The 13,656-nt window shown below is 33.3% G+C and overlaps 1 pseudogene; it reads right to left on the reverse strand.

Moving 5' to 3' along the window:
* Positions 1–1,911: 1,911 nt before the first annotated feature.
* On the reverse strand, positions 1,912–2,853 carry LOC143389428 (3'(2'),5'-bisphosphate nucleotidase 1 pseudogene; annotated as a pseudogene).
* Positions 2,854–13,656: the final 10,803 nt, after the last annotated feature.

A 13,656-nucleotide genomic window follows, 5' to 3' on the forward strand; every position in this document is an offset into this window, starting at 1 on the left:
GGGCCACAGATATTTTTTTATATTTATTTATAAATTTGCCTTTTACACATGTTATATTAATAGATTGATAAAACAGGAATGATTTTAATTTAACTGCTTTAAACTACCATGAGTCAATTTTCATATTAGCAAATATTTAAGTAATCTGTTCTTTTATATTATTGAATAGTATGATACACTATAAGTGTATTAATGCTTTGCTTAGCCATCTATCAATAGTTGTCTATCTTATTTCCAATTTCCTTTGGTGATAATGAATAAGGTCTGCTTTAGTGTTGATTTGCAAGTGGTTGTGTAGATATGAATATTCTTTCTTTTTATTTATTTATTTTTTAAACATGAGTTTATTCTGTCATATATACATGGAGTATAAATTATTCTAATTAAGAGCCTATTCTTGCTGGGGATGTGGTTCAAGTGGCAGGGTGCTCACCTGGCATGTGCAAGGCACTGGATTTGATCCTCAGCACCACAATAAAATAAAAAAAAATGTTGTGTCCACCAAAAAATAAATATTAAAAAATTCTCTCTCTCTCTCTCTCTCTCTCTCTCTCTCTCTCAATAAAAGATACTATTCTTGTGGTTGTACATGATATGAAGATTCATTTGTGCTGTATTCATATATGAACATAGGAAAGTTATGTTGAATTCATTCTCCTGTCTTTTTTAATCCTATCTTTTCCCTTTACTTTTATTCCCCTTTGTCTAATCCAATGAACTTTTCTTTCTCACCCCACTCTTTGTTATGTACTAGCATCCACATATCAGAGAGAATATTTAACCTTTGTTTTTTTGGGGTTTGAATTATTTCACATAGTATAGTAGCCTACAGATTCATGCATTTAAAGGCAAATACCATAATTTTATTCTTATTTATGACTGAGTAATATTCCATTGTGTATATATACTACATTTTCTTTATCCATTAATCTGTTGAAGAGCACCTACGTTGTTCCATAGCTTAGCTACACTGAATTTAGCCACTATGAACATAGATGTGGCTGTGGCACTGTACTATGCTATTTAAGTCCTTTGAGTATAGACTGAGGAGTGGCTTAACTGGGTGAAATGGTGGTTCCATTCCAAGTTTTTGAGGAATCTCTATACTGATATCCAGAGTGTTTACCCCAATTTGCAATCCCACAAACAATGTATGAGTATACCTTTTCCCCTAAATCCTCACCAACATATATTATTATTTTTTTAGGATTAAATAATTTATTTTAAAGAAACTTTTCTCATAAATGTTTCATCAATGTACATAATAACATTATATGTATTCACAATTGAAGTAGAAACACCTTCAAAACTACCATGAAAAATAAGAGAGAAATCTTTGAACAATTAAGGTTTTGTGCCCTAAAGAAATCTGGTTTACAAGATAGGAATGTTGATTACACAAATGGCTTAGTCAGTCAGGACTAAACCTTTTTTTTTTTCATATCTCCACATAAAAAGAAATATATTGAGTTTATACATTCTCCTGATGTCAAAATTGGTCCAGTTGACTAATCAAGCTAAATTCCTTTCTTCTTTTTCATTTTTATATTTTGGAGACAAGATTATGCTTTGTAGCCCAGGCTGTCCTCAAATTCCTTCATTCATGCAATTTGATCCTCTGGCCTCAGATTCCCCAAGTAGTTGGGACTACAGGTTATGCATCACTGTGCCTGACTCCCTGATTTTGTTAAACAGGAAAAAGGACACACAAAATTTATTACATGCCTAAGGCAAAGTAGTATTAGACTCCAATAAAATGAAATTCTTTAACCCCATTTACTATCTTTAAGTAACTACTATAAATCACTGATCAATGATGAATAAAGGTAGAATACTAATTCCATTCAATCAGTTTTTGAAATGTACTATTTTGAGAAACAAGTCTTTTGGGCTAAAAATGAAAATTTTTCTTTAAGGAACAAGTGCATTTTTAACAGATTCTGGAACTTGGCTCACATAGTAGTCATAATTCCTCAGTGTGGCCAGGACCCCTGCGGAGTTCATATGCTTCACTTCCTTATTGTACTGAAGGGCATTTCCATGGATATCGGTTAACTTGCCTCCCACAGCATGTAAGATAACTTTGGGAGTACAAGTGTCCCATTTCTTACATCCAGGGCTTGCAAATACATAAGCAGAAGCTTTGCCTTCGATCAGCTGAATGATCTTATTTCCTGCTCCTCCTACTCGCAGCACATCATCAGGGTTCATAGCAGAAACACAGTCTGTAACCAACTTGTTGCTATGGGATTGGGTAGTTCTGATAATGTGTTTCCCGGCAGGGACTTCTTTCAGCTGAAACCCAAAGGAACCTAAACCTAAAACTCCCCAGATTGTCCTCCCCAACACAGGATCTGGTCCTGCCTGGTAATTGTAATATGGTTGGTTGATAATGCCTGCTATGGCTTTTTCTTCATAGGCAATTCCAAGAAGAACTGTTACATTGTCAAGAAGACCTTCAGTATATTCCTTGGTACCATCCAGAGGATCAACCCAAACCACAAGGTCTTCCTCTTTAATAGCACTGTACTGTGATGGGCATGGTTGCTTCAATATTTCCTCCCACTGACCATCTTTAATCAGCTCTTGATCCACTTCTTCAGGAGGGAGATCCTCTTCCCCTATAATTGTCAGTTTGGGGAATTTCCGTGCCAGTGAAGAACATATGCTCATCTGTACTAGTCAGTCAGCTTCTGTCTGCAGGTCTGTTGCAGAGGTCTTTTCCACGATACCCAGGTCTCCTTCAGCAATAACACGTCTAACTATAGTTCCTGCCTTCTGAGCAATAGAATACGCTGAAGCTACCAATAGCATCAACACAGTGTGACTCGAAGCCATGATGCTCCTTTGTCAAATTTGCAAGGACAGCGGACAAAAGATGCTCTAGGGGTAACCAAACTGGGGTTACCAAACCACAGGTCCCTCGGTATGTCCAGTACCGTGTTTCCGTGCAGCCAATACCAACATATATTATTAATTGTATTCATGATAATTGCTATTCTGACTGGAGTAAGATAGAATTTCAGTGTAGTTTTAATTAACATTTTTCTAATTGCTAGAGATTTTGAACACTTTTCATATATTTGTTGAACATTTATATGTGTTTTTCTGTGAAGTACCTGTTCAGTTCCTTTGCCCATTTATTGTATTGTTTGGATTATTTGTGTGTGTGTGTGTGTGTGAAGTTTTTTGAGTTTTTTATATAACCTTGAGGTTAATACTCTATCTGAGGTGCAGGTGGTAAAGACGTTTTCTCATCTGTATCTCTTCATGCCCTTGATTATTTCCTTTTTGGTTTGATAGTTTTCTGTTTATTGATTCTTGATTTTACTTCTTGAGCTTTAGGAGTCTTGTTGAAGAAGACAGTTCCTTAGAAAACATTATGCAGTATTGTACCTATATTTTCTTCTAGTGGTGACAGTCATGTCCATTTTTACAAATTTTATTTAATATGGTCCTTGTAACTCTGGTCAGAGCAATCAGGCAAATGAAAGAAATTAAAGGGATATTAAAGAGATTAATTATCACATTTGCCTGATGACATCATCCTATATTTAGAAGACTCAAAAATCTTTACCAGAAAACTTCTAGAAGTCATAAATGAATTCAGCAATGTAACAGGATATAAGATTAACACCATATATCCATTGTATTCCTAAACATCAATGATGAATCATCTGAAAGAAAAATTAGGATTTCTATTCCATTCAAAATTGCCTAAAAATACTTGAGACCAAATCTAACAAAAGAGGTAAAATACTTCTATAATAATAACTACATAACAATAAAGAAATTAATTGAAGAAGACTTTAGATGGAAAGATCTCCCATGTTTTTGGATAGGCAGAATTAATTTTGCCAAAAGGGCTATACTGTCAAAAACACTATGCAAATTGAATGCAATTCTTATTAAAATCACATTGATGTTCCTTGTAGAGATATAAAAATCAATCATGAAAGTTATTTGGAAAACTAAGAGGCCTAGAATAGACAAAGCAATCCTTAGCAAGAAAAGTTGAGCAGGAAATATCATAACAGGACTTAAATTATACTATGGAGGTATAATAAGCAAAACAGGCAAAACAGTATGTTATTGGTTTAAAAAGAGACATATAAATGAGTGCAACAGAAGAGAAATTTCAGATATACATCCACACATTTACAACCAAAAAATTCCTAACAAAGTTACCAAATATGCTTTAAAAAAGGACACCCATTTTAATGAATGGTGCTGGGAACAGTGAATATCTACATGCACAGAATTAATTTGAGCTTTTTTCTTACCCCGTACATAATCAACTGAAAATGGACCAAGAACCTAAATATAAGACTTAAACTTCTGAAATTATTAAAAGAAAACCTAGGAGAAACATTTCATGACACCAATTTAAGGGGTGATATTTCTGTGGAGACACTAAAAGAACAAGAATCAAAATGTAGAAAATGATAAATTATATCAAACTAAAAAGCTTTTGCACAGCAAAGCAATTATGAGAAATAAGTTAAGAAACAACCTGCAGTTTTGGAACAAAATATTTGCCAATCATACATCTGAGACATGTTTAATATCCAGAATACAAGGAATGTATCTTTATATAAGGAACTCATACATATTAACAACAACAAAATATATTAAGCAAAATGGGTAAATGACCTGAATATTTGCTTTTTGAAAGAAAAACACAAATGACTAACAAATACATGAAAAAATGCTAAGTATCACCAGCCATCATGGAATTGCAAATAAAAACTGGAAGGAGATATCACATTACCAAAGTTAGAATAGTCATTATAAAACAAACAAAAATGAAATGTCAAACACTGATGAGGATGAGAAAAATAGGAACTTATATGTTCTCTTTTTAAAAAAATTAAATTGCTTATTTATTCTAATTTGTTAGACATGATGGCAAAATGCAATTAATTTCATATTACACATATAGAGCATAATTTTTTAGGACACTGGTTATTCACAACATATTTTCACACCATTCATGTCTTATACATGTACTTAGTTAATGATGTCTAACTCATTCAACCATAATTTCTACCCCTTTCACCTCTTCCTTTTTCTCCCTCCCTTTGCCCCATCTAAGGTTTCTCCATTTCTCCCACACTCCCACTCCCATCTCCATTATGACTCAGTATCCTCATATCAAAGAAAATATTTGGTCTTTGTTTTTTGGGGATTGGCTTATTTCAGTTAACATTATATTCCCCAACTCCATTTATTTACCTGAAAATGTCATGATTTTTATTTATTTATTTATTTTATGGCAGAATAGAACCCATCCATAGTTGACTACTAAACCATATCCCCTCCCCTTTTTAAAATTTTTATTTAGAGACAGGATTGTGCTAAATTGCTTAAGCCTGGCTAAGTTGCTGATGCTGACGTTGAACTTGCTATCCTCTTGCCTCAGCATCCAGAGCTGCTAGGATTACAGAGGGGTACCATAGTGCCCAGTTCTTATACATTGTTGGCAGGAATGTAAATTTATGCAGACAATATGAAAAACATAGAGGTGTCTCAAAAAAATTAAAAATAGATTTAGCATATAATCCAGCCATCCAAACTATGGGTAGATATACAATGGAAATGAAATCAGCATACCAAAGAGATAACTTCCATGGCCATGTTAATTGCAGCAGTATTCACATTTTCTGAGATAACGTATCATACCAGGTGCTCACCAACTGAGAAGAAGCTGGGCATGGTGGCACATGCATGAAATCCCAGTGGCTCAGAAGGTTGAGACAGGAGATTGAGAGTACAAAGCCAGACTCAGCAATAGGGAGGCACTAAGAAATTCAGTAAGACGCTGTCTCTAATAAAATAAAAAAAAGGGGCTGGGGAGGTGGCTAAGTGGTTGAGTGACAGTGAGTTCAATCCCTGGTGCCCCCAAAAGAAAACTGGTGTGTGTGTGTGTGTGTGTGTGTGTGTGTGTGTGTGTGTCTCAGTGTGTGTATCTCATATTCAACAACCTTTACAAACTCTCTGGAGGTTATTATGCTTTATATCTTTTGATTTCAATTGACTGGTATTGTTCCTGTAATCTCACCATTACTCAAGCTAGTTGGGTAGGTCTTGCACAGACACACTTTATCAGATTGAGAAAGTTCCTATTCCTATTGCTTTTTAGCTTATTAAGAGCTTTATTTTTATATAAACAGAATTTTGTTAAAATTTTTTCACTGATTAAAAAGGATAGTTTTTTTTAAGTCCATACACATAATTATGGATAAATAAGCTTCCTGAGTGGTGATGTAAGATTTTTTAAAATATATTGCTTGGTTATATTTACATTTTATCAGCTTATTGCAAATTATTTTGAAAAAGTATAACGACCTGTATACCTAGTTTTATTTCTTTCATCAGTGATTTATGTGTGATATAATAACTTCATATTTATTTTGATCATTCATCCCAATTTTTCTCTTTGAGTTAAGAAATCTTGCTTATTTCTTCCTTCTGTTGATATCTTTATATCCATTCTTGTATTTCTAATATATATATATATTGAGGAAACTAGGGCTAGGGTCTCAATATCTCCTTTAAGACATGAGCCCAATGACCTAGCTTCTTTTTTATTTCTTCTTTTTAGATATACATGACAGTACAGCATATTTTGACACACTATACATACATGGAATGTAACTCATTTTAATTACAATCACATTCTTGTGGTTGAACATGATGTGGAGTTACTCTGGTCATATGAAAGTTAGGTCTAATTCATTCTACTGTAGAATGACCTAGCTTCATTACATTAGGCCGCAACTCCTCAGTGTTCTACCATCTCCTAAGATTTCCACAGGCTACAAATCAAGTCTTCAGCATATGACCATGGGTGAACATTTAAGACCCAAACTATACTATCATCAATTTTAATTTGTATCGACTTACTTTCATTATATTGTTTATTCTTTCTTCTTTGAGTATTAGAGAGGTTCTATTGGTTGTGTTTTTCTTTTCTGTTCATTAATCACCAAAGGAAGGGATGCTTTATCTGTAAGTGTCCCTGAGAGTGTGAAGGAACAGTGGTTTCTATCTCTCTAGGAGAGCCATATGGAAGATAGGTTTTTCCACAGTAAGAGGAAGCATCCCTGTTCCCCAAGGTTCCACTGGGTTCTGAAGTAGTTTCAGCCATCCTATCTGGTTTTTCTTTAGTGACTTACCTGGTAAATATATTACACTCACAACTGATCAACTTACCATTTGAACCCAGGTGACTAGAAAAACACCTAATACAAAGTATGTAAACATTCAAATATTTCTGAAATGTTGAAGATATATAGAACTGTACAATTTTCCGTTTTACTACTATCTTAATAGTATAACAAGACAGTCCAGAAAGCATATACTCTATTGATAAAGTGTCACTAAAATAATAATTTATTTTCTAAATGTTATTGTTTTTTTATATTTATTTTTTATAAACACAAGTTAAAAAATATCAGTATTATGAGTCAACATTTTCTCATTACAATTGCACAAATATGTTACAATGTTGCCTCTTTGGGTGTTACTAGAAAGGTGAGCCTCTTTCTCTTGATGTCACCAGAAGATCCACAGAGAGAAACTCAATAAAAGTATGCCACACACACACACACACACACACACACACACACAAACACACATATTACCTGCTCATAGTAAACACAAGGAGCAATAATGCTTGGCCAAGGAGGACACCTACATCATCAACCACCTACAGAGGTGCCTTGCTTCTTGTAATCATGGGGAATGAGTGACTGTTACAGAGAATGTTCCAGGTTTTAAAACATGGAAAACATGGTGCCCTGTCCAAATGACTGTCAATGTCAGGGATTTGAAAAGGAGTAAGCAGTAGTTAGACAGAGTTACTTTTCTGCAAATGCCAATCTATTATTTAGAGACCTGCTATAATTTTTAAATGCTTAATATAAAATAATCTATTTGGATTCAAACTCTATGCTATCTAATATTTAATTAATTTTTATAATTAAAAATAAGAAAAAGCAAATAATAAAATATAATTTTTCCCTGTACATTTATTTTTGAACGATGAACAATTTTGGTTTATTAGTTTTATCATTTATGCTGGGGATTGAATTGTGGGACTCCTCCCTGTGTTCTCTGACCAAATGTATATGTGGACATCTTAATCCCCAGTGAGGTAAGGTTTGGGAGGGAGACTTTCCACAATCACTGCATCATGAAAATTCTAATTTCATAATGAACTTAGTGCCCCTGTGAGAGGGGAAAAAAGACATCTTCCAAAATTTTTACATATATGTTCCAAAAATGCCAATGTTTCCAGCAAAAGTCTGAGAAAGATGATTGGAATGAAAGCTCTGAAATAAAAGAGGAAACAGGTCAGAAAACCTCCACCTTCTTAAGGAAAACATAGATAATCAGGAATAGAACATCAATAGAAGAATGGACAGTAAAAGACATTGCAATGAGGTCTCAATGAAAATACAAAACATGTTACTGGGCAATTGAGAAAAAAAAACAATCCTGTTACACAGTGGAAATAGCATTGTTGATTCATGTCTATATTGTAGTGTTTCATAGAAGACAGAAGTTGTTTTTGGTGAAGCTGAATATTTAGTTGAGTTTTTTTTTCCTTAAGTCAAATGTGAAAGAGCAGCTTGTTCCTTCCAACAGTTTATAATAAAATAAAATAGGAGAAAAATGTATTTTAAAATGGAAGTGCTAATTAACCATCCCACAAAGAACACTGACCATTTAGACTAAAGATATAGAAACTGGATGAAATAATATGAAAGCAAATTTGGGAAAACCAGAGTAAAATGTTTTGGAATAAATGTTTCTATTTTCAAAACTCATATGTTGAAATTTTGCTTTCCAATGTGATGGTATTTGGAGGTTTTTGGGTCATGACATATAGACCCTCATGAGGATTAGTGCACTGATAAGAAGAAACAGAAGATTGCCTGCTTTCTCCCTTTCTTTCCAAGGTGTGAGGTCACAGCAGGGACCAGAAGGAAAGTCTTCATCAAGAACTCAACCATGCAGGTACTCTGACCTCAGATTTCCAGCTAACCAGTCTGTGGTCATTTGCTCTTGAAGTCTGAAATGATTAGCATAATCTATTTTTGCAGAGTTTCTTGAATACAGTTAACAATAAGAACCTGAAGAAATAACCACTTAAAAATCTGGTTTGGCATTGAGTATTGATATTTCAAAAATAAAAGCATATATAAAGTTTTCATATTTATATTCATGTCATATGTTCATTTCCATTAATATGTTTTATATTTTGTTTTCTTAAAATTATTCAACAGAAAGAAACAATGTGAAATATTTTATTGCCAAACCACATATAGACAGTTCAATTCAGCAATAAATAATTTTATAAATTTTACCTATTTGCCACAATGAATAAAGTTTTGAAAGCATTGAAGTAAGAAATCTAAGAATTCCATTTACAATATAAAAGAGAGTTTAAATTTGTATACAATTAATTTTAGATATATCATTATAATTTAAGTAATCCTTATCAAGAGTACTTTAGTGATTATTTACTAGATAAAATTTAGTAGTGACTCATGTTCAAAATTACGTATTTGCTTATGTGTAAAATTTGACTCATTAATTTTTAACAATTGGATACTTAAGATTCTTTGCAGGGAAACAAAATTATTGCCAAGATTTTATTTTATAATCACTTTAAAAGAGGAAGCCATAAGTATAGCTTAAGGGCTATAACACTCATCTTACAAATTTGTTGGGGACCACAAATCAAGTCAAGATGGCCTTACAGTTTGCCAGGAGGAGTGGTTTGTGAGGCAATGCCACGGAGCCATTAAGATGATAAGGATTCCTTATTGGCTGACTGCTGTATCTAGATGATGCTAATTTAGTCAAGCTGTGTGTAATCAGTTAGGTATATATAACTTTGCTGTTCCAAAATAAGGCGGCTCTTGCTACCTTGGGTGCCTGCTATCTTGAGTTCCCGCTCAGTTCCCACTGAGTTTCCCCGCAATATAGCAGTTCCTGCTTCAAGCTTCAAGTTGTTTGTCACATCCCGGTTATTTTGCCCAGCCGGACTGCAGCACAAATTTAAAATGAATTCTTAAATATTGCTAATAAAAGGGAATGAAAATTTATTGATTAATACTTCATAGTACATAGCTTGAAGACAATCAATCCAGAATAATTCTGGAAAAATATTAACCTACTTCACCTTAACTGTTGTTGAAAGATTTGAGCTAGCATAAGGTATGCCTCAGAGGTTGCTTAATATGCAAGCTATAAAAGTAAGCTGTTCTTATGTCTGGTAAATACAACAATAAATGTTGTATTGTCTCTCAAATTTTACAACTTATTATTTTTATAATATCTAAAAGTGATAATTAAAATAGTTACGCACCACATGATTCTGAAAAGACACATGTACCTCCTGTGTTTTTTTAAATTTTTATTTATTTTTTCATTTTTTAGTGAGCATTCATTTATCCTGAATAAACAATCTGGGATTTGTCTAATATTTCTTCCTTATTTTACTTACATATAAATATTGCTTATGAATAATAAAATTTTAGAACTGGAAAAAATCATATCCCTTATTATGCTGAAAATGAGCCCAATTTTCTAAACATCTAACTTGTATGGTCTCCCTCCATGTCATTGAAAATAACAAGGGTGGGATATCTATCAGTACACAATGAGTACTGTTCATGAAGCAGCAACACATGCAGAGTTTAGTATATACTATACAATATTTAGTATATACAGATTATAGTATATTGTGTATACTTTACATATTTTCTCACATTTGAATCTAGAAATGAAGCCAACAGGTTGTAAATATAGTCAATATTTTACAAAAGATGAAAGAATCAGCCAGTGAAAGTCTGTGTATAGTTAAATTTTTGTAGCAGAGCCGAGTAACAGAGGTAGGATTTCAACCCAGGCAGTTTGTTTCTCTAAACCCAATAGGTTTTCTCACCATAGATAACCCCTTTTTCATGAGCAAAGAGGGTATTAGCAAGCGACCACTTAGTCATCAGCTGAAACTCTATTCCACCTGGCAAAGTAAGTGGTACTGTATATGAGTAACAGCAAAGTGGCAAGTGTAATGATTGTATGTGGTGTGAGGTGTATGGGTTGTATGAGAGAAATATCCATGATTGTAGATACTTATTTAGTGTTTGTGAATCAAAATCAAATGAGGCACAGTTTAACAGTGAGGTTGTGTTTGATTAGAACTCACTGATCATGCCTGAGCATCAGAAGAACAGAATTTCAAGAACAGTAGTCTAATTAAAGAAGTGATCTGGAGACTGAAGCATTTAAAAATGCTGTGACCTTCTTTTGTGTTTGGTGATTAACAGATTCTTACCTTAAAGATTTGAAGGACTGGGGTCGGGGATGTGGCTCAAGCAGTAACGTACATGCCAGGTGAGCAAGCATGGGGGTCTGGGTTCAATTCTCAGCACCACATAAAAATAAAATAACGATGTTGTGTCCACTGAAAACTGAAAAATAAATATTGAAAAAATTCTCTCTCTCTCTCTTTTTCTCACTCTCTCTCTCTCTCAAAAAGAAAAATAAAGTGAAGGACTGGTTCTTGACACTTATTTTCACTTTTTGTTCTATGACCACAATCCCAGATCATTCATTATCACAGAAGACACTTATCAGAATGATGTTTTATATATGTCTAATCTGATCCTATTAAACTTCACTTTCTGTTAGTCCTAGTCTTTCCACTGTGACCCCTGAAATGCAATGAATTCTTATAATTTTCTCTTCTGTTATGGTGACCCTCACATGATAACATTGTAATGTCAGTACTGTGACAATCACAGAGTATAACATTATTCAATTCAGATACACAAGCTCATTTTTCATGCATTCTAAAGAAGTCTGTTTAAGGAAGGATTCTACCTCAAAAATAAGATTTTCAACTTCAAATCCCAGGAAAACAAAAATCCTTTATTTTTTTTTTAGTGATGAAAGAGGAATTTTAAGAGCTTTTCTTTTTACATACAATTATCATATCAATAGTTTTTGAAGCAAATGTTGTCCAAATAGTTCCTGATACTCAAATTGGTCCATCCTCAATACTCTCTTAAGGAATGGACATTTAAAACATCTTTTTATTGCATTTAAAATTCTCTTCACATGGACATCTGTACACATTTTTAACTTTGCATACACATACAAACACACACACACAAAATAGTCTTTTACCAATTTCTTCAGTTTTCCTCTAGTCTATACATCTATGATAGCATATAGGTTCTCTTTTCAAACTGAATTATTCTATACCTAAAATCCACCTCTATAAGTGTCCTTATCTCTGGTCATTTTACAGTGTCTACTGGTTTTAATCTTTATTCCAATAAAACCTATTATTACGGCACCATAGCTGTACAGCTTCCCTTCCTTAGCTACATACAGTCTATGTACAATCAATCCAAAGATCAATTCTTAGTTCTCTGGTTCTTACTACTTCACCAAGAAAAAACATCATCCTTGATTGGTTTGAGTTTCATCGTTTCTACTTTTACACATGAATCATAATTGCATCAGGGGAAGATTACATGATATCTTTATTTGATGGTATAAAATGTACAATTTCCAACCTCAAAGAGAAAAATAATGCATGTATAAAAGCTAACAATTTTGCTGCTGGAAGTGATAAATGACTTTTCTCAGTTGCCCATTTATTTTTATGTGAAAAGGAGTCAAATTATAATATGCTGGAGAAGAATAAAGAGTACATGAAGTACGTTAATCAGAAAATGGACATAGGAGTATTGATAGCTACACTCTTATTCCTGTAGAAAACAGAAGTTATCTTTAACTATTTGCATCTCTCTTTTCAACAAGAAGCTGACTGAATTTGATATATACTTTCACTATGTGCCACACACTGCTATATGCAACCTGATGTCAGTAGAAGTGTGTGTGTTTTAATGTGTACTTTCAAAAGATATTCATATAGCATTTATCCTCCAGAAATTTAGACTCTATGGAGAAAGAGCTGTTTATCAATGTATAAAGATTATAGTAATAATTATTCACCTAAAATTGTAATAAATTATTCAGTGGAAAGACAGAATATACATTGTGAACATGAAATATGTTATTGATCTATCTTAATACAAATCTAGGTCATTTCCTAAAATTGATGAGAAAAAGTTGTCAAAAGTTATGAAAAATGGTACAGAGAAGCGATATTTTAGTGATAAATTTATCATATAATAAAGAAGGTAGTGAAACAGGAAGAAGTTTGTCTATGAGTAAGTAAATAAGCAAAAAAATCTAATGAGAATGGTCAGCAAGGAGGGTGTCTTGATGACTTAGTGAGGTTGACAGAAGGCATTTCGTACAGTATCTTTATATCTTTTAAGAATTTAGAATATGGGTTGGGAAGCTATTAAAGACTATAATCATTTGAGTGAAAGGGGAATATCTAGCAATTGGCAGTGATTATTATAGTTAACAGTTTGTAGTTTTTTTCTAGTTGTTCTATGGACAATTGTTCATGGAAAGCACAATATTACACAGGTAGAAAATTGTTAGTTGATATTTTAGTGTGTTTTCTTTTGCTAATAATGCAATTCTGTGGACTTAGTAAGTCATGAAGGAAAGAGGTTTACTTTGGCTCACAATTCTGGTCTAAGGTCAAGGGTG

This window comes from Callospermophilus lateralis, unplaced genomic scaffold (assembly GCF_048772815.1).
Source record: "Callospermophilus lateralis isolate mCalLat2 unplaced genomic scaffold, mCalLat2.hap1 Scaffold_535, whole genome shotgun sequence".
Lineage (NCBI taxonomy): Eukaryota > Metazoa > Chordata > Mammalia > Rodentia > Sciuridae > Callospermophilus > Callospermophilus lateralis.